This window comes from Mixophyes fleayi, chromosome 3, assembly GCF_038048845.1.
Source record: "Mixophyes fleayi isolate aMixFle1 chromosome 3, aMixFle1.hap1, whole genome shotgun sequence".
In the NCBI taxonomy this organism is placed as follows: domain Eukaryota; kingdom Metazoa; phylum Chordata; class Amphibia; order Anura; family Limnodynastidae; genus Mixophyes; species Mixophyes fleayi.
The window spans coordinates 284,609,185-284,624,883 of NC_134404.1; the positions used below are offsets into that span (position 1 = coordinate 284,609,185).

Consider the following 15,699-nt stretch of genomic DNA (forward strand, 5'->3'; position numbering starts at 1 on the left):
GAATTGCAGGTGCATCTCAGGCTCCACCTTGCCTTGCTCCATATGCAGCTTTCACCCTCTTTTTCTCCATGTGCTTATGGCTCTTTCAAGGAATGAACACTGTCAAAAAAAGCAATTCTGATCAAAAGGAGGCAGTCACTTAGTATGCAAATGAGCCCTCATCCAGGCTTAGAAATGGGGAGCAAGTTTACTTTATCTTTATACATCAAAATGAAACCCCAGTCAGATGGGGCATGCAAAAATTGAGTTAAAACTCAGTTTTGCTCCTCTCCACAGAAATCTTTAGTAAAAGGCGAAAGATTTGTGCGTTCTGAAGAGAAACCAGAGCATGACCAAGAGTCCACTTCTTGTCTGGGTGCAGTGCCAGCAGTCCTGGTTCACCTGAGAGTGAGCACCCAGCTCTGAAGAAAGAATTGCAGGTGCATCTCAGGCTCCACCTTGCCTTGCTCCATATGCAGCTTTCACCCTCTTTTCCATGTGCTTATGGCTCTTTCAAGGAACGAACACTGTCAAAAAAAGCATTTCTGATCAAAAGGAGGCAGTCACTTAGTATGCAAATGAGCCCTCATCCAGGCTTAGAAATGGTGAGCAAGTTTACTTTATCTTTATACATCAAAATGAAACCCCAGTCAGATGGGGCATGCAAAAATTGAGTTAAAACTCAGTTTTGCTCCTCTCCACGGAAATCTTTAGTAAAAGGCGAAAGATTTGTGCGTTCTGAAGAGAAACCAGAGCTTGACCAAGAATCCACTTCTTGTCTGGGTGCAGTGCCAGCAGTCCTGGTTCACCTGAGAGTGAGCACCCAGCTCTGAAGAAAGAATTGCAGGTGCATCTCAGGCTCCACCTTGCCTTGCTCCATATGCAGCTTTCACCCTCTTTTCCATGTGCTTATGGCTCTTTCAAAGAATGAACACTGTCAAAAAAAGCAATTCTGATCAAAAGGAGGCAGTCACTTAGTATGCAAATGAGCCCTCATCCAGGCTTAGAAATGGGGAGCAAGTTTACTTTATCTTTATACATGAAAATGAAACCCCAGTCAGATGGGGCATGCAAAAATTGAGTTAAAACTCAGTTTTGCTCCTCTCCACGGAAATCTTTAGTAAAAGGCGAAAGATTTGTGCGTTCTGAAGAGAAACCAGAGCATGACCAAGAGTCCACTTCTTGTCTGGGTGCAGTGCCAGCAGTCCTAGTTCACCTGAGAGTGAGTACCCAGCTCTGAAGAAAGAATTGCAGGTGCATCTCAGGCTCCACCTTGCCTTGCTCCATATGCAGCTTTCACCCTCTTTTTCTCCATGTGCTTATGGCTCTTTCAAGGAATGAACACTATCAAAAAAAGCATTTCTGATCAAAAGGAGGCAGTCACTTAGTATGCAAATGAGCCCTCATCCAGGCTTAGAAATGGTGAGCAAGTTTACTTTATCTTTATACATCAAAATGAAACCCCAGTCAGATGGGGCATGCAAAAATTGAGTTAAAACTCAGTTTTGCTCCTCTCCACGGAAATCTTTAGTAAAAGGCGAAAGATTTGTGCGTTCTGAAGAGAAACCAGAGCATGACCAAGAGTCCACTTCTTGTCTGGGTGCAGTGCCAGCAGTCCTGGTTCACCTGAGAGTGAGCACCCAGCTCTGAAGAAGGAATTGCAGGTGCATCTCAGGCTCCACCTTGCCTTGCTCCATATGCAGCTTTCACCCTCTTTTCCATGTGCTTATGGCTCTTTCAAGGAATGAACACTGTCAAAAAAAGCATTTCTGATCAAAAGGAGACAGTCACTTAGTATGCAAATGAGCCCTCATCCAGGCTTAGAAATGGTGAGCAAGTTTACTTTATCTTTATACATCAAAATGAAACCCCAGTCAGATGGGGCATGCAAAAATTGAGTTAAAACTCAGTTTTGCTCCTCTCCACGGAAATCTTTAGTAAAAGGCGAAAGATTTGTGCGTTCTGAAGAGAAACCAGAGCATGACCAAGAGTCCACTTCTTGTCTGGGTGCAGTGCCAGCAGTCCTGGTTCACCTGAGAGTGAGCACCCAGCTCTGAAGAAGGAATTGCAGGTGCATCTCAGGCTCCACCTTGCCTTGCTCCATATGCAGCTTTCACCCTCTTTTCCATGTGCTTATGGCTCTTTCAAGGAATGAACACTGTCAAAAAAAGCATTTCTGATCAAAAGGAGGCAGTCACTTAGTATGCAAATGAGCCCTCATCCAGGCTTAGAAATGGTGAGCAAGTTTACTTTATCTTTATACATGAAAATGAAACCCCAGTCAGATGGGGCATGCAAAAATTGAGTTAAAACTCAGTTTTGCTCCTCTCCACGGAAATCTTTAGTAAAAGGCGAAAGATTTGTGCGTTCTGAAGAGAAACCAGAGCATGACCAAGAGTCCACTTCTTGTCTGGGTGCAGTGCCAGCAGTCCTGGTTCACCTGAGAGTGAGCACCCAGCTCTGAAGAAAGAATTGCAGGTGCATCTCAGGCTCCACCTTGCCTTGCTCCATATGCAGCTTTCACCCTCTTTTTCTCCATGTGCTTATGGCTCTTTCAAGGAATGAACACTGTCAAAAAAAGCAATTCTGATCAAAAGGAGGCAGTCACTTAGTATGCAAATGAGCCCTCATCCAGGCTTAGAAATGGGGAGCAAGTTTACTTTATCTTTATACATCAAAATGAAACCCCAGTCAGATGGGGCATGCAAAAATTGAGTTAAAACTCAGTTTTGCTCCTCTCCACAGAAATCTTTAGTAAAAGGCGAAAGATTTGTGCGTTCTGAAGAGAAACCAGAGCATGACCAAGAGTCTACTTCTTGTCTGGGTGCAGTGCCAGCAGTCCTGGTTCACCTGAGAGTGAGCACCCAGCTCTGAAGAAGGAATTGCAGGTGCATCTCAGGCTCCACCTTGCCTTGCTCCATATGCAGCTTTCACCCTCTTTTCCATGTGCTTATGGCTCTTTCAAGGAATGAACACTGTCAAAAAAAGCATTTCTGATCAAAAGGAGACAGTCACTTAGTATGCAAATGAGCCCTCATCCAGGCTTAGAAATGGTGAGCAAGTTTACTTTATCTTTATACATCAAAATGAAACCCCAGTCAGATGGGGCATGCAAAAATTGAGTTAAAACTCAGTTTTGCTCCTCTCCACGGAAATCTTTAGTAAAAGGCGAAAGATTTGTGCGTTCTGAAGAGAAACCAGAGCATGACCAAGAGACCACTTCTTGTCTGGGTGCAGTGCCAGCAGTCCTGGTTCACCTGAGAGTGAGCACCCAGCTCTGAAGAAGGAATTGCAGGTGCATCTCAGGCTCCACCTTGCCTTGCTCCATATGCAGCTTTCACCCTCTTTTCCATGTGCTTATGGCTCTTTCAAGGAATGAACACTGTCAAAAAAGCATTTCTGATCAAAAGGAGGCAGTCACTTAGTATGCAAATGAGCCCTCATCCAGGCTTAGAAATGGTGAGCAAGTTTACTTTATCTTTATACATGAAAATGAAACCCCAGTCAGATGGGGCATGCAAAAATTGAGTTAAAACTCAGTTTTGCTCCTCTCCACGGAAATCTTTAGTAAAAGGCGAAAGATTTGTGCGTTCTGAAGAGAAACCAGAGCATGACCAAGAGTCCACTTCTTGTCTGGGTGCAGTGCCAGCAGTCCTGGTTCACCTGAGAGTGAGCACCCAGCTCTGAAGAAAGAATTGCAGGTGCATCTCAGGCTCCACCTTGCCTTGCTCCATATGCAGCTTTCACCCTCTTTTTCTCCATGTGCTTATGGCTCTTTCAAGGAATGAACACTGTCAAAAAAAGCATTTCTGATCAAAAGGAGGCAGTCACTTAGTATGCAAATGAGCCCTCATCCAGGCTTAGAAATGGTGAGCAAGTTTACGTTATCTTTATACATCAAATGAAACCCCAGTCAGATGGGGCATGCAAAAACTGAGTTAAAACTCAGTTTTGCTCCTCTCCACGGAAATCTTTAGTAAAAGGCGAAAGATTTGTGCGTTCTGAAGAGAAACCAGAGCATGAACAAGAGACCACTTCTTGTCTGGGTGCAGTGCCAGCAGTCCTGGTTCACCTGAGAGTGAGCACCCAGCTCTGAAGAAAGAATTGCAGGTGCATCTCAGGCTCCACCTTGCCTTGCTCCATATGCAGCTTTCACCCTCTTTTCCATGTGCTTATGGCTCTTTCAAGGAATGAACACTGTCAAAAAAAGCATTTCTGATCAAAAGGAGGCAGTCACTTAGTATGCAAATGAGCCCTCATCCAGGCTTAGAAATGGTGAGCAAGTTTACTTTATCTTTATACATGAAAATGAAACCCCAGTCAGATGGGGCATGCAAAAATTGAGTTAAAACTCAGTTTTGCTCCTCTCCACGGAAATCTTTAGTAAAAGGCGAAAGATTTATGCGTTCTGAAGAGAAACCAGAGCATGACCAAGAGTCCACTTCTTGTCTGGGTGCAGTGCCAGCAGTCCTGGTTCACCTGAGAGTGAGCACCCAGCTCTGAAGAAAGAATTGCAGGTGCATCTCAGGCTCCACCTTGCCTTGATCCATATGCAGCTTTCACCCTCTTTTCCATGTGCTTATGGCTCTTTCAAGGAACGAACACTGTCAAAAAAAGCATTTCTGATCAAAAGGAGGTAGTCACTTAGTATGCAAATGAGCCCTCATCCAGGCTTAGAAATGGTGAGCAAGTTTACGTTATCTTTATACATCAAAATGAAACCCCAGTCAGATGGGGCATGCAAAAATTGAGTTAAAACTCAGTTTTGCTCCTCTCCACGGAAATCTTTAGTAAAAGGCGAAAGATTTGTGCGTTCTGAAGAGAAACCAGAGCATGAACAAGAGACCACTTCTTGTCTGGGTGCAGTGCCAGCAGTCCTGGTTCACCTGAGAGTGAGCACCCAGCTCTGAAGAAAGAATTGCAGGTGCATCTCAGGCTCCACCTTGCCTTGCTCCATATGCAGCTTTCACCCTCTTTTCCATGTGCTTATGGCTCTTTCAAGGAATGAACACTGTCAAAAAAAGCATTTCTGATCAAAAGGAGGCAGTCACTTAGTATGCAAATGAGCCCTCATCCAGGCTTAGAAATGGTGAGCAAGTTTACTTTATCTTTATACATGAAAATGAAACCCCAGTCAGATGGGGCATGCAAAAATTGAGTTAAAACTCAGTTTTGCTCCTCTCCACGGAAATCTTTAGTAAAAGGCGAAAGATTTGTGCGTTCTGAAGAGAAACCAGAGCATGACCAAGAGTCCACTTCTTGTCTGGGTGCAGTGCCAGCAGTCCTGGTTCACCTGAGAGTGAGCACCCAGCTCTGAAGAAAGAATTGCAGGTGCATCTCAGGCTCCACCTTGCCTTGCTCCATATGCAGCTTTCACCCTCTTTTTCTCCATGTGCTTATGGCTCTTTCAAGGAATAAACACTGTCAAAAAAAGCATTTCTGATCAAAAGGAGGCAGTCACTTAGTATGCAAATGAGCCCTCATCCAGGCTTAGAAATGGTGAGCAAGTTTACTTTATCTTTATACATGAAAATGAAACCCCAGTCAGATGGGGCATGCAAAAATTGAGTTAAAACTCAGTTTTGCTCCTCTCCACGGAAATCTTTAGTAAAAGGCGAAAGATTTGTGCGTTCTGAAGAGAAACCAGAGCATGACCAAGAGTCCACTTCTTGTCTGGGTGCAGTGCCAGCAGTCCTGGTTCACCTGAGAGTGAGCACCCAGCTCTGAAGAAAGAATTGCAGGTGCATCTCAGGCTCCACCTTGCCTTGCTCCATATGCAGCTTTCACCCTCTTTTTCTCCATGTGCTTATGGCTCTTTCAAGGAATGAACACTGTCAAAAAAAGCAATTCTGATCAAAAGGAGGCAGTCACTTAGTATGCAAATGAGCCCTCATCCAGGCTTAGAAATGGGGAGCAAGTTTACTTTATCTTTATACATCAAAATGAAACCCCAGTCAGATGGGACATGCAAAAATTGAGTTAAAACTCAGTTTTGCTCCTCTCCACAGAAATCTTTAGTAAAAGGCGAAAGATTTGTGCGTTCTGAAGAGAAACCAGGGCATGACCAAGAGTCCACTTCTTGTCTGGGTGCAGTGCCAGCAGTCCTGGTTCACCTGAGAGTGAGCACCCAGCTCTGAAGAAAGAATTGCAGGTGCATCTCAGGCTCCACCTTGCCTTGCTCCATATGCAGCTTTCACCCTCTTTTCCATGTGCTTATGGCTCTTTCAAGGAACGAACACTGTCAAAAAAAGCATTTCTGATCAAAAGGAGGCAGTCACTTAGTATGCAAATGAGCCCTCATCCAGGCTTAGAAATAGTGAGCAAGTTTACTTTATCTTTATACATCAAAATGAAACCCCAGTCAGATGGGGCATGCAAAAATTGAGTTAAAACTCAGTTTTGCTCCTCTCCACGGAAATCTTTAGTAAAAGGCGAAAGATTTGTGCGTTCTGAAGAGAAACCAGAGCATGACCAAGAGTCCACTTCTTGTCTGGGTGCAGTGCCAGCAGTCCTAGTTCACCTGAGAGTGAGTACCCAGCTCTGAAGAAAGAATTGCAGGTGCATCTCAGGCTCCACCTTGCCTTGCTCCATATGCAGCTTTCACCCTCTTTTTCTCCATGTGCTTATGGCTCTTTCAAGGAATGAACACTGTCAAAAAAAGCATTTCTGATCAAAAGGAGACAGTCACTTAGTATGCAAATGAGCCCTCATCAAGGCTTAGAAATGGTGAGCAAGTTTACTTTATCTTTATACATCAAAATGAAACCCCAGTCAGATGGGGCATGCAAAAATTGAGTTAAAACTCAGTTTTGCTCCTCTCCACGGAAATCTTTAGTAAAAGGCGAAAGATTTGTGCGTTCTGAAGAGAAACCAGAGCATGACCAAGAGTCCACTTCTTGTCTGGGTGCAGTGCCAGCAGTCCTGGTTCACCTGAGAGTGAGCACCCAGCTCTGAAGAAGGAATTGCAGGTGCATCTCAGGCTCCACCTTGCCTTGCTCCATATGCAGCTTTCACCCTCTTTTCCATGTGCTTATGGCTCTTTCAAGGAATGAACACTGTCAAAAAAAGCATTTCTGATCAAAAGGAGGCAGTCACTTAGTATGCAAATGAGCCCTCATCCAGGCTTAGAAATGGTGAGCAAGTTTACTTTATCTTTATACATGAAAATGAAACCCCAGTCAGATGGGGCATGCAAAAATTGAGTTAAAACTCAGTTTTGCTCCTCTCCACGGAAATCTTTAGTAAAAGGCGAAAGATTTGTGCGTTCTGAAGAGAAACCAGAGCATGACCAAGAGTCCACTTCTTGTCTGGGTGCAGTGCCAGCAGTCCTGGTTCACCTGAGAGTGAGCACCCAGCTCTGAAGAAAGAATTGCAGGTGCATCTCAGGCTCCACCTTGCCTTGCTCCATATGCAGCTTTCACCCTCTTTTTCTCCATGTGCTTATGGCTCTTTCAAGGAATGAACACTGTCAAAAAAAGCATTTCTGATCAAAAGGAGGCAGTCACTTAGTATGCAAATGAGCCCTCATCCAGGCTTAGAAATGGTGAGCAAGTTTACGTTATCTTTATACATCAAAATGAAACCCCAGTCAGATGGGGCATGCAAAAACTGAGTTAAAACTCAGTTTTGCTCCTCTCCACGGAAATCTTTAGTAAAAGGCGAAAGATTTGTGCGTTCTGAAGATAAACCAGAGCATGAACAAGAGACCACTTCTTGTCTGGGTGCAGTGCCAGCAGTCCTGGTTCACCTGAGAGTGAGCACCCAGCTCTGAAGAAAGAATTGCAGGTGCATCTCAGGCTCCACCTTGCCTTGCTCCATATGCAGCTTTCACCCTCTTTTCCATGTGCTTATGGCTCTTTCAAGGAATGAACACTGTCAAAAAAAGCATTTCTGATCAAAAGGAGGCAGTCACTTAGTATGCAAATGAGCCCTCATCCAGGCTTAGAAATGGTGAGCAAGTTTACTTTATCTTTATACATGAAAATGAAACCCCAGTCAGATGGGGCATGCAAAAATTGAGTTAAAACTCAGTTTTGCTCCTCTCCACGGAAATCTTTAGTAAAAGGCGAAAGATTTATGCGTTCTGAAGAGAAACCAGAGCATGACCAAGAGTCCACTTCTTATCTGGGTGCAGTGCCAGCAGTCCTGGTTCACCTGAGAGTGAGCACCCAGCTCTGAAGAAAGAATTGCAGGTGCATCTCAGGCTCCACCTTGCCTTGCTCCATATGCAGCTTTCACCCTCTTTTCCATGTGCTTATGGCTCTTTCAAGGAACGAACACTGTCAAAAAAAGCATTTCTGATCAAAAGGAGGCAGTCACTTAGTATGCAAATGAGCCCTCATCCAGGCTTAGAAATGGTGAGCAAGTTTACGTTATCTTTATACATCAAAATGAAACCCCAGTCAGATGGGGCATGCAAAAATTGAGTTAAAACTCAGTTTTGCTCCTCTCCACGGAAATCTTTAGTAAAAGGCGAAAGATTTGTGCGTTCTGAAGAGAAACCAGAGCATGAACAAGAGACCACTTCTTGTCTGGGTGCAGTGCCAGCAGTCCTGGTTCACCTGAGAGTGAGCACCCAGCTCTGAAGAAAGAATTGCAGGTGCATCTCAGGCTCCACCTTGCCTTGCTCCATATGCAGCTTTCACCCTCTTTTCCATGTGCTTATGGCTCTTTCAAGGAATGAACACTGTCAAAAAAAGCATTTCTGATCAAAAGGAGGCAGTCACTTAGTATGCAAATGAGCCCTCATCCAGGCTTAGAAATGGTGAGCAAGTTTACTTTATCTTTATACATGAAAATGAAACCCCAGTCAGATGGGGCATGCAAAAATTGAGTTAAAACTCAGTTTTGCTCCTCTCCACGGAAATCTTTAGTAAAAGGCGAAAGATTTGTGCGTTCTGAAGAGAAACCAGAGCATGACCAAGAGTCCACTTCTTGTCTGGGTGCAGTGCCAGCAGTCCTGGTTCACCTGAGAGTGAGCACCCAGCTCTGAAGAAAGAATTGCAGGTGCATCTCAGGCTCCACCTTGCCTTGCTCCATATGCAGCTTTCACCCTCTTTTTCTCCATGTGCTTATGGCTCTTTCAAGGAATAAACACTGTCAAAAAAAGCATTTCTGATCAAAAGGAGGCAGTCACTTAGTATGCAAATGAGCCCTCATCCAGGCTTAGAAATGGTGAGCAAGTTTACTTTATCTTTATACATCAAAATGAAACCCCAGTCAGATGGGGCATGCAAAAATTGAGTTAAAACTCAGTTTTGCTCCTCTCCACGGAAATCTTTAGTAAAAGGCGAAAGATTTGTGTGTTCTGAAGAGAAACCAGAGCATGACCAAGAGTCCACTTCTTGTCTGGGTGCAGTGCCAGCAGTCCTGGTTCACCTGAGAGTGAGCACCCAGCTCTGAAGAAGGAATTGCAGGTGCATCTCAGGCTCCACCTTGCCTTGCTCCATATGCAGCTTTCACCCTCTTTTCCATGTGCTTATGGCTCTTTCAAGGAATGAACACTGTCAAAAAAAGCATTTCTGATCAAAAGGAGACAGTCACTTAGTATGCAAATGAGCCCTCATCCAGGCTTAGAAATGGTGAGCAAGTTTACTTTATCTTTATACATCAAAATGAAACCCCAGTCAGATGGGGCATGCAAAAATTGAGTTAAAACTCAGTTTTGCTCCTCTCCACGGAAATCTTTAGTAAAAGGCGAAAGATTTGTGCGTTCTGAAGAGAAACCAGAGCATGACCAAGAGTCCACTTCTTGTCTGGGTGCAGTGCCAGCAGTCCTGGTTCACCTGAGAGTGAGCACCCAGCTCTGAAGAAGGAATTGCAGGTGCATCTCAGGCTCCACCTTGCCTTGCTCCATATGCAGCTTTCACCCTCTTTTCCATGTGCTTATGGCTCTTTCAAGGAATGAACACTGTCAAAAAAAGCATTTCTGATCAAAAGGAGGCAGTCACTTAGTATGCAAATGAGCCCTCATCCAGGCTTAGAAATGGTGAGCAAGTTTACTTTATCTTTATACATGAAAATGAAACCCCAGTCAGATGGGGCATGCAAAAATTGAGTTAAAACTCAGTTTTGCTCCTCTCCACGGAAATCTTTAGTAAAAGGCGAAAGATTTGTGCGTTCTGAAGAGAAACCAGAGCATGACCAAGAGTCCACTTCTTGTCTGGGTGCAGTGCCAGCAGTCCTGGTTCACCTGAGAGTGAGCACCCAGCTCTGAAGAAAGAATTGCAGGTGCATCTCAGGCTCCACCTTGCCTTGCTCCATATGCAGCTTTCACCCTCTTTTTCTCCATGTGCTTATGGCTCTTTCAAGGAATGAACACTGTCAAAAAAAGCATTTCTGATCAAAAGGAGGCAATCACTTAGTATGCAAATGAGCCCTCATCCAGGCTTAGAAATGGTGAGCAAGTTTACGTTATCTTTATACATCAAAATGAAACCCCAGTCAGATGGGGCATGCAAAAACTGAGTTAAAACTCAGTTTTGCTCCTCTCCACGGAAATCTTTAGTAAAAGGCGAAAGATTTGTGCGTTCTGAAGAGAAACCAGAGCATGAACAAGAGACCACTTCTTGTCTGGGTGCAGTGCCAGCAGTCCTGGTTCACCTGAGAGTGAGCACCCAGCTCTGAAGAAAGAATTGCAGGTGCATCTCAGGCTCCACCTTGCCTTGCTCCATATGCAGCTTTCACCCTCTTTTCCATGTGCTTATGGCTCTTTCAAGGAATAAACACTGTCAAAAAAAGCATTTCTGATCAAAAGGAGGCAGTCACTTAGTATGCAAATGAGCCCTCATCCAGGCTTAGAAATGGTGAGCAAGTTTACTTTATCTTTATACATGAAAATGAAACCCCAGTCAGATGGGGCATGCAAAAATTGAGTTAAAACTCAGTTTTGCTCCTCTCCATGGAAATCTTTAGTAAAAGGCGAAAGATTTATGCGTTCTGAAGAGAAACCAGAGCATGACCAAGAGTCCACTTCTTGTCTGGGTGCAGTGCCAGCAGTCCTGGTTCACCTGAGAGTGAGCACCCAGCTCTGAAGAAAGAATTGCAGGTGCATCTCAGGCTCCACCTTGCCTTGCTCCATATGCAGCTTTCACCCTCTTTTCCATGTGCTTATGGCTCTTTCAAGGAACGAACACTGTCAAAAAAAGCATTTCTGATCAAAAGGAGGCAGTCACTTAGTATGCAAATGAGCCCTCATCCAGGCTTAGAAATGGTGAGCAAGTTTACGTTATCTTTATACATCAAAATGAAACCCCAGTCAGATGGGGCATGCAAAAATTGAGTTAAAACTCAGTTTTGCTCCTCTACACGGAAATCTTTAGTAAAAGGCGAAAGATTTGTGCGTTCTGAAGAGAAACCAGAGCATGAACAAGAGACCACTTCTTGTCTGGGTGCAGTGCCAGCAGTCCTGGTTCACCTGAGAGTGAGCACCCAGCTCTGAAGAAAGAATTGCAGGTGCATCTCAGGCTCCACCTTGCCTTGCTCCATATGCAGCTTTCACCCTCTTTTCCATGTGCTTATGGCTCTTTCAAGGAATGAACACTGTCAAAAAAAGCATTACTGATCAAAAGGAGGCAGTCACTTAGTATGCAAATGAGCCCTCATCCAGGCTTAGAAATGGTGAGCAAGTTTACTTTATCTTTATACATGAAAATGAAACCCCAGTCAGATGGGGCATGCAAAAATTGACTTAAAACTCAGTTTTGCTCCTCTCCACGGAAATCTTTAGTAAAAGGCGAAAGATTTGTGCGTTCTGAAGAGAAACCAGAGCATGACCAAGAGTCCACTTCTTGTCTGGGTGCAGTGCCAGCAGTCCTGGTTCACCTGAGAGTGAGCACCCAGCTCTGAAGAAAGAATTGCAGGTGCATCTCAGGCTCCACCTTGCCTTGCTCCATATGCAGCTTTCACCCTCTTTTTCTCAATGTGCTTATGGCTCTTTCAAGGAATAAACACTGTCAAAAAAAGCATTTCTGATCAAAAGGAGGCAGTCACTTAGTATGCAAATGAGCCCTCATCCAGGCTTAGAAATGGTGAGCAAGTTTACTTTATCTTTATACATCAAAATGAAACCCCAGTCAGATGGGGCATGCAAAAATTGAGTTAAAACTCAGTTTTGCTCCTCTCCACGGAAATCTTTAGTAAAAGGCGAAAGATTTGTGCGTTCTGAAGAGAAACCAGAGCATGACCAAGAGTCCACTTCTTGTCTGGGTGCAGTGCCAGCAGTACTAGTTCACCTGAGAGTGAGTACCCAGCTCTGAAGAAAGAATTGCAGGTGCATCTCAGGCTCCACCTTGCCTTGCTCCATATGCAGCTTTCACCCTCTTTTTCTCCATGTGCTTATGGCTCTTTCAAGGAATGAACACTGCCAAAAAAAGCATTTCTGATCAAAAGGAGGCAGTCACTTAGTATGCAAATGAGCCCTCATCCAGGCTTAGAAATGGTGAGCAAGTTTACTTTATCTTTATACATCAAAATGAAACCCCAGTCAGATGGGGCATGCAAAAATTGACTTAAAACTCAGTTTTGCTCCTCTCCACGGAAATCTTTAGTAAAAGGCGAAAGATTTGTGCGTTCTGAAGAGAAACCAGAGCATGACCAAGAGTCCACTTCTTGTCTGGGTGCAGTGCCAGCAGTCCTGGTTCACCTGAGAGTGAGCACCCAGCTCTGAAGAAGGAATTGCAGGTGCATCTCAGGCTCCACCTTGCCTTGCTCCATATGCAGCTTTCACCCTCTTTTCCATGTGCTTATGGCTCTTTCAAGGAATGAACACTGTCAAAAAAAGCATTTCTGATCAAAAGGAGGCAGTCACTTAGTATGCAAATGAGCCCTCATCCAGGCTTAGAAATGGTGAGCAAGTTTACTTTATCTTTATACATGAAAATGAAACCCCAGTCAGATGGGGCATGCAAAAATTGAGTTAAAACTCAGTTTTGCTCCTCTCCACGGAAATCTTTAGTAAAAGGCGAAAGATTTGTGCGTTCTGAAGAGAAACCAGAGCATGACCAAGAGTCCACTTCTTGTCTGGGTGCAGTGCCAGCAGTCCTGGTTCACCTGAGAGTGAGCACCCAGCTCTGAAGAAAGAATTGCAGGTGCATCTCAGGCTCCACCTTGCCTTGCTCCATATGCAGCTTTCACCCTCTTTTCCATGTGCTTATGGCTCTTTCAAGGAATAAACACTGTCAAAAAAAGCATTTCTGATCAAAAGGAGGCAGTCACTTAGTATGCAAATGAGCCCTCATCCAGGCTTAGAAATGGTGAGCAAGTTTACGTTATCTTTATACATCAAAATGAAACCCCAGTCAGATGGGGCATGCAAAAATTGAGTTAAAACTCAGTTTTGCTCCTCTCCACGGAAATCTTTAGTAAAAGGCGAAAGATTTGTGCGTTCTGAAGAGAAACCAGAGCATGAACAAGAGACCACTTCTTGTCTGGGTGCAGTGCCAGCAGTCCTGGTTCACCTGAGAGTGAGCACCCAGCTCTGAAGAAAGAATTGCAGGTGCATCTCAGGCTCCACCTTGCCTTGCTCCATATGCAGCTTTCACCCTCTTTTTCTCAATGTGCTTATGGCTCTTTCAAGGAATAAACACTGTCAAAAAAAGCATTTCTGATCAAAAGGAGGCAGTCACTTAGTATGCAAATGAGCCCTCATCCAGGCTTAGAAATGGTGAGCAAGTTTACTTTATCTTTATACATCAAAATGAAACCCCAGTCAGATGGGGCATGCAAAAATTGAGTTAAAACTCAGTTTTGCTCCTCTCCACGGAAATCTTTAGTAAAAGGCGAAAGATTTGTGCGTTCTGAAGAGAAACCAGAGCATGACCAAGAGTCCACTTCTTGTCTGGGTGCAGTGCCAGCAGTACTAGTTCACCTGAGAGTGAGTACCCAGCTCTGAAGAAAGAATTGCAGGTGCATCTCAGGCTCCACCTTGCCTTGCTCCATATGCAGCTTTCACCCTCTTTTTCTCCATGTGCTTATGGCTCTTTCAAGGAATGAACACTGCCAAAAAAAGCATTTCTGATCAAAAGGAGGCAGTCACTTAGTATGCAAATGAGCCCTCATCCAGGCTTAGAAATGGTGAGCAAGTTTACTTTATCTTTATACATCAAAATGAAACCCCAGTCAGATGGGGCATGCAAAAATTGACTTAAAACTCAGTTTTGCTCCTCTCCACGGAAATCTTTAGTAAAAGGCGAAAGATTTGTGCGTTCTGAAGAGAAACCAGAGCATGACCAAGAGTCCACTTCTTGTCTGGGTGCAGTGCCAGCAGTCCTGGTTCACCTGAGAGAGAGCACCCAGCTCTGAAGAAAGAAATGCAGGTGCATCTCAGGCTCCACCTTGCCTTGCTCCATATGCAGCTTTCACCCTCTTTTTCTCCATGTGCTTATGGCTCTTTCAAGGAATGAACACTGTCAAAAAAAGCATTTCTGATCAAAAGGAGGCAGTCACTTAGTATGCAAATGAGCCCTCATCCAGGCTTAGAAATGGTGAGCAAGTTTACTTTATCTTTATACATGAAAATGAAACCCCAGTCAGATGGGGCATGCAAAAATTGAGTTAAAACTCAGTTTTGCTCCTCTCCACGGAAATCTTTAGTAAAAGGCGAAAGATTTGTGCGTTCTGAAGAGAAACCAGAGCATGACCAAGAGTCCACTTCTTGTCTGGGTGCAGTGCCAGCAGTCCTGGTTCACCTGAGAGTGAGCACCCAGCTCTGAAGAAAGAATTGCAGGTGCATCTCAGGCTCCACCTTGCCTTGCTCCATATGCAGCTTTCACCCTCTTTTTCTCCATGTGCTTATGGCTCTTTCAAGGAATGAACACTGTCAAAAAAAGCATTTCTGATCAAAAGGAGGCAGTCACTTAGTATGCAAATGAGCCCACATCCAGGCTTAGAAATGGTGAGCAAGTTTACTTTATCTTTATACATGAAAATGAAACCCCAGTCAGATGGGGCATGCAAAAATTGAGTTAAAACTCAGTTTTGCTCCTCTCCACGGAAATCTTTAGTAAAAGGCGAAAGATTTGTGCGTTCTGAAGAGAAACCAGAACATGACCAAGAGTCCACTTCTTGTCTGGGTGCAGTGCCAGCAGTCCTGGTTCACCTGAGAGTGAGCACCCAGCTCTGAAGAAAGAATTGCAGGTGCATCTCAGGCTCCACCTTGCCTTGCTCCATATGCAGCTTTCACCCTCTTTTCCATGTGCTTATGGCTCTTTCAAGGAATGAACACTGTCAAAAAAAGCAATTCTGATCAAAAGGAGGCAGTCACTTAGTATGCAAATGAGCCCTCATCCAGGCTTAGAAATGGGGAGCAAGTTTACTTTATCTTTATACATGAAAATGAAACCCCAGTCAGATGGGGCATGCAAAAATTGAGTTAAAACTCAGTTTTGCTCCTCTCCACGGAAATCTTTAGTAAAAGGCGAAAGATTTGTGCGTTCTGAAGAGAAACCAGAGCATGACCAAGAGTCCACTTCTTGTCTGGGTGCAGTGCCAGCAGTCCTGGTTCACCTGAGAGTGAGCACCCAGCTCTGAAGAAAGAATTGCAGGTGCATATCAGGCTCCACCTTGCCTTGCTCCATATGCAGCTTTCACCCTCTTTTTCTCCATGTGCTTATGGCTCTTTCAAGGAATAAACACTGTCAAAAAAACATTTCTGATCAAAAGGAGGCAGTCACTTAGTATGCAAATGAGCCCTCATCCAGGCTTAGAAATGGTGAGCAAGTT

The 15,699-nt window shown here is 44.3% G+C and overlaps 38 non-coding genes across 38 annotated transcripts; all 38 read right to left on the reverse strand.

Annotated features, from left to right (window-relative positions):
* Positions 1-214: 214 nt before the first annotated feature.
* Positions 215-330, reverse strand: LOC142147417 (U5 spliceosomal RNA). The gene has a single exon (XR_012690566.1). It is a non-coding gene; the product is annotated as a U5 spliceosomal RNA (small nuclear RNA).
* Positions 331-621: 291 nt separating this feature from the next.
* Positions 622-737, reverse strand: LOC142147294 (U5 spliceosomal RNA). The gene has a single exon (XR_012690447.1). It is a non-coding gene; the product is annotated as a U5 spliceosomal RNA (small nuclear RNA).
* Positions 738-1,028: 291 nt separating this feature from the next.
* LOC142147087 (U5 spliceosomal RNA) lies at positions 1,029-1,144 on the reverse strand. The gene has a single exon (XR_012690247.1). It is a non-coding gene; the product is annotated as a U5 spliceosomal RNA (small nuclear RNA).
* Positions 1,145-1,438: 294 nt separating this feature from the next.
* LOC142147088 (U5 spliceosomal RNA) lies at positions 1,439-1,554 on the reverse strand. Its single transcript, XR_012690248.1, has one exon. It is a non-coding gene; the product is annotated as a U5 spliceosomal RNA (small nuclear RNA).
* A 291-nt stretch (positions 1,555-1,845) lies between these two features.
* On the reverse strand, positions 1,846-1,961 carry LOC142147089 (U5 spliceosomal RNA). Its single transcript, XR_012690249.1, has one exon. It is a non-coding gene; the product is annotated as a U5 spliceosomal RNA (small nuclear RNA).
* A 291-nt stretch (positions 1,962-2,252) lies between these two features.
* LOC142147090 (U5 spliceosomal RNA) lies at positions 2,253-2,368 on the reverse strand. Its single transcript, XR_012690250.1, has one exon. It is a non-coding gene; the product is annotated as a U5 spliceosomal RNA (small nuclear RNA).
* Positions 2,369-2,662: 294 nt separating this feature from the next.
* LOC142147419 (U5 spliceosomal RNA) lies at positions 2,663-2,778 on the reverse strand. The gene has a single exon (XR_012690568.1). It is a non-coding gene; the product is annotated as a U5 spliceosomal RNA (small nuclear RNA).
* A 291-nt stretch (positions 2,779-3,069) lies between these two features.
* LOC142147091 (U5 spliceosomal RNA) lies at positions 3,070-3,185 on the reverse strand. The gene has a single exon (XR_012690251.1). It is a non-coding gene; the product is annotated as a U5 spliceosomal RNA (small nuclear RNA).
* A 290-nt stretch (positions 3,186-3,475) lies between these two features.
* LOC142147092 (U5 spliceosomal RNA) lies at positions 3,476-3,591 on the reverse strand. The gene has a single exon (XR_012690252.1). It is a non-coding gene; the product is annotated as a U5 spliceosomal RNA (small nuclear RNA).
* Positions 3,592-3,884: 293 nt separating this feature from the next.
* LOC142147341 (U5 spliceosomal RNA) lies at positions 3,885-4,000 on the reverse strand. The gene has a single exon (XR_012690492.1). It is a non-coding gene; the product is annotated as a U5 spliceosomal RNA (small nuclear RNA).
* A 291-nt stretch (positions 4,001-4,291) lies between these two features.
* Positions 4,292-4,407, reverse strand: LOC142147285 (U5 spliceosomal RNA). The gene has a single exon (XR_012690438.1). It is a non-coding gene; the product is annotated as a U5 spliceosomal RNA (small nuclear RNA).
* A 291-nt stretch (positions 4,408-4,698) lies between these two features.
* Positions 4,699-4,814, reverse strand: LOC142147093 (U5 spliceosomal RNA). Its single transcript, XR_012690253.1, has one exon. It is a non-coding gene; the product is annotated as a U5 spliceosomal RNA (small nuclear RNA).
* Positions 4,815-5,105: 291 nt separating this feature from the next.
* Positions 5,106-5,221, reverse strand: LOC142147094 (U5 spliceosomal RNA). Its single transcript, XR_012690254.1, has one exon. It is a non-coding gene; the product is annotated as a U5 spliceosomal RNA (small nuclear RNA).
* Positions 5,222-5,515: 294 nt separating this feature from the next.
* On the reverse strand, positions 5,516-5,631 carry LOC142147096 (U5 spliceosomal RNA). The gene has a single exon (XR_012690256.1). It is a non-coding gene; the product is annotated as a U5 spliceosomal RNA (small nuclear RNA).
* A 294-nt stretch (positions 5,632-5,925) lies between these two features.
* On the reverse strand, positions 5,926-6,041 carry LOC142147571 (U5 spliceosomal RNA). The gene has a single exon (XR_012690713.1). It is a non-coding gene; the product is annotated as a U5 spliceosomal RNA (small nuclear RNA).
* A 291-nt stretch (positions 6,042-6,332) lies between these two features.
* Positions 6,333-6,448, reverse strand: LOC142147097 (U5 spliceosomal RNA). Its single transcript, XR_012690257.1, has one exon. It is a non-coding gene; the product is annotated as a U5 spliceosomal RNA (small nuclear RNA).
* A 294-nt stretch (positions 6,449-6,742) lies between these two features.
* LOC142147098 (U5 spliceosomal RNA) lies at positions 6,743-6,858 on the reverse strand. The gene has a single exon (XR_012690258.1). It is a non-coding gene; the product is annotated as a U5 spliceosomal RNA (small nuclear RNA).
* Positions 6,859-7,149: 291 nt separating this feature from the next.
* Positions 7,150-7,265, reverse strand: LOC142147099 (U5 spliceosomal RNA). Its single transcript, XR_012690259.1, has one exon. It is a non-coding gene; the product is annotated as a U5 spliceosomal RNA (small nuclear RNA).
* A 294-nt stretch (positions 7,266-7,559) lies between these two features.
* Positions 7,560-7,675, reverse strand: LOC142147548 (U5 spliceosomal RNA). Its single transcript, XR_012690690.1, has one exon. It is a non-coding gene; the product is annotated as a U5 spliceosomal RNA (small nuclear RNA).
* A 291-nt stretch (positions 7,676-7,966) lies between these two features.
* Positions 7,967-8,082, reverse strand: LOC142147286 (U5 spliceosomal RNA). Its single transcript, XR_012690439.1, has one exon. It is a non-coding gene; the product is annotated as a U5 spliceosomal RNA (small nuclear RNA).
* A 291-nt stretch (positions 8,083-8,373) lies between these two features.
* LOC142147100 (U5 spliceosomal RNA) lies at positions 8,374-8,489 on the reverse strand. Its single transcript, XR_012690260.1, has one exon. It is a non-coding gene; the product is annotated as a U5 spliceosomal RNA (small nuclear RNA).
* Positions 8,490-8,780: 291 nt separating this feature from the next.
* On the reverse strand, positions 8,781-8,896 carry LOC142147101 (U5 spliceosomal RNA). The gene has a single exon (XR_012690261.1). It is a non-coding gene; the product is annotated as a U5 spliceosomal RNA (small nuclear RNA).
* Positions 8,897-9,190: 294 nt separating this feature from the next.
* Positions 9,191-9,306, reverse strand: LOC142147380 (U5 spliceosomal RNA). The gene has a single exon (XR_012690530.1). It is a non-coding gene; the product is annotated as a U5 spliceosomal RNA (small nuclear RNA).
* A 291-nt stretch (positions 9,307-9,597) lies between these two features.
* LOC142147102 (U5 spliceosomal RNA) lies at positions 9,598-9,713 on the reverse strand. Its single transcript, XR_012690262.1, has one exon. It is a non-coding gene; the product is annotated as a U5 spliceosomal RNA (small nuclear RNA).
* Positions 9,714-10,004: 291 nt separating this feature from the next.
* LOC142147103 (U5 spliceosomal RNA) lies at positions 10,005-10,120 on the reverse strand. The gene has a single exon (XR_012690263.1). It is a non-coding gene; the product is annotated as a U5 spliceosomal RNA (small nuclear RNA).
* Positions 10,121-10,414: 294 nt separating this feature from the next.
* On the reverse strand, positions 10,415-10,530 carry LOC142147342 (U5 spliceosomal RNA). Its single transcript, XR_012690493.1, has one exon. It is a non-coding gene; the product is annotated as a U5 spliceosomal RNA (small nuclear RNA).
* A 291-nt stretch (positions 10,531-10,821) lies between these two features.
* On the reverse strand, positions 10,822-10,937 carry LOC142147456 (U5 spliceosomal RNA). Its single transcript, XR_012690603.1, has one exon. It is a non-coding gene; the product is annotated as a U5 spliceosomal RNA (small nuclear RNA).
* Positions 10,938-11,228: 291 nt separating this feature from the next.
* Positions 11,229-11,344, reverse strand: LOC142147309 (U5 spliceosomal RNA). The gene has a single exon (XR_012690461.1). It is a non-coding gene; the product is annotated as a U5 spliceosomal RNA (small nuclear RNA).
* A 291-nt stretch (positions 11,345-11,635) lies between these two features.
* On the reverse strand, positions 11,636-11,751 carry LOC142147289 (U5 spliceosomal RNA). The gene has a single exon (XR_012690442.1). It is a non-coding gene; the product is annotated as a U5 spliceosomal RNA (small nuclear RNA).
* Positions 11,752-12,045: 294 nt separating this feature from the next.
* LOC142147104 (U5 spliceosomal RNA) lies at positions 12,046-12,161 on the reverse strand. Its single transcript, XR_012690264.1, has one exon. It is a non-coding gene; the product is annotated as a U5 spliceosomal RNA (small nuclear RNA).
* Positions 12,162-12,455: 294 nt separating this feature from the next.
* LOC142147290 (U5 spliceosomal RNA) lies at positions 12,456-12,571 on the reverse strand. The gene has a single exon (XR_012690443.1). It is a non-coding gene; the product is annotated as a U5 spliceosomal RNA (small nuclear RNA).
* Positions 12,572-12,862: 291 nt separating this feature from the next.
* LOC142147105 (U5 spliceosomal RNA) lies at positions 12,863-12,978 on the reverse strand. Its single transcript, XR_012690265.1, has one exon. It is a non-coding gene; the product is annotated as a U5 spliceosomal RNA (small nuclear RNA).
* A 291-nt stretch (positions 12,979-13,269) lies between these two features.
* On the reverse strand, positions 13,270-13,385 carry LOC142147107 (U5 spliceosomal RNA). The gene has a single exon (XR_012690267.1). It is a non-coding gene; the product is annotated as a U5 spliceosomal RNA (small nuclear RNA).
* A 294-nt stretch (positions 13,386-13,679) lies between these two features.
* Positions 13,680-13,795, reverse strand: LOC142147108 (U5 spliceosomal RNA). The gene has a single exon (XR_012690268.1). It is a non-coding gene; the product is annotated as a U5 spliceosomal RNA (small nuclear RNA).
* Positions 13,796-14,089: 294 nt separating this feature from the next.
* On the reverse strand, positions 14,090-14,205 carry LOC142147292 (U5 spliceosomal RNA). The gene has a single exon (XR_012690445.1). It is a non-coding gene; the product is annotated as a U5 spliceosomal RNA (small nuclear RNA).
* Positions 14,206-14,499: 294 nt separating this feature from the next.
* Positions 14,500-14,615, reverse strand: LOC142147110 (U5 spliceosomal RNA). Its single transcript, XR_012690269.1, has one exon. It is a non-coding gene; the product is annotated as a U5 spliceosomal RNA (small nuclear RNA).
* A 294-nt stretch (positions 14,616-14,909) lies between these two features.
* LOC142147359 (U5 spliceosomal RNA) lies at positions 14,910-15,025 on the reverse strand. The gene has a single exon (XR_012690509.1). It is a non-coding gene; the product is annotated as a U5 spliceosomal RNA (small nuclear RNA).
* A 291-nt stretch (positions 15,026-15,316) lies between these two features.
* On the reverse strand, positions 15,317-15,432 carry LOC142147111 (U5 spliceosomal RNA). Its single transcript, XR_012690270.1, has one exon. It is a non-coding gene; the product is annotated as a U5 spliceosomal RNA (small nuclear RNA).
* Positions 15,433-15,699: the final 267 nt, after the last annotated feature.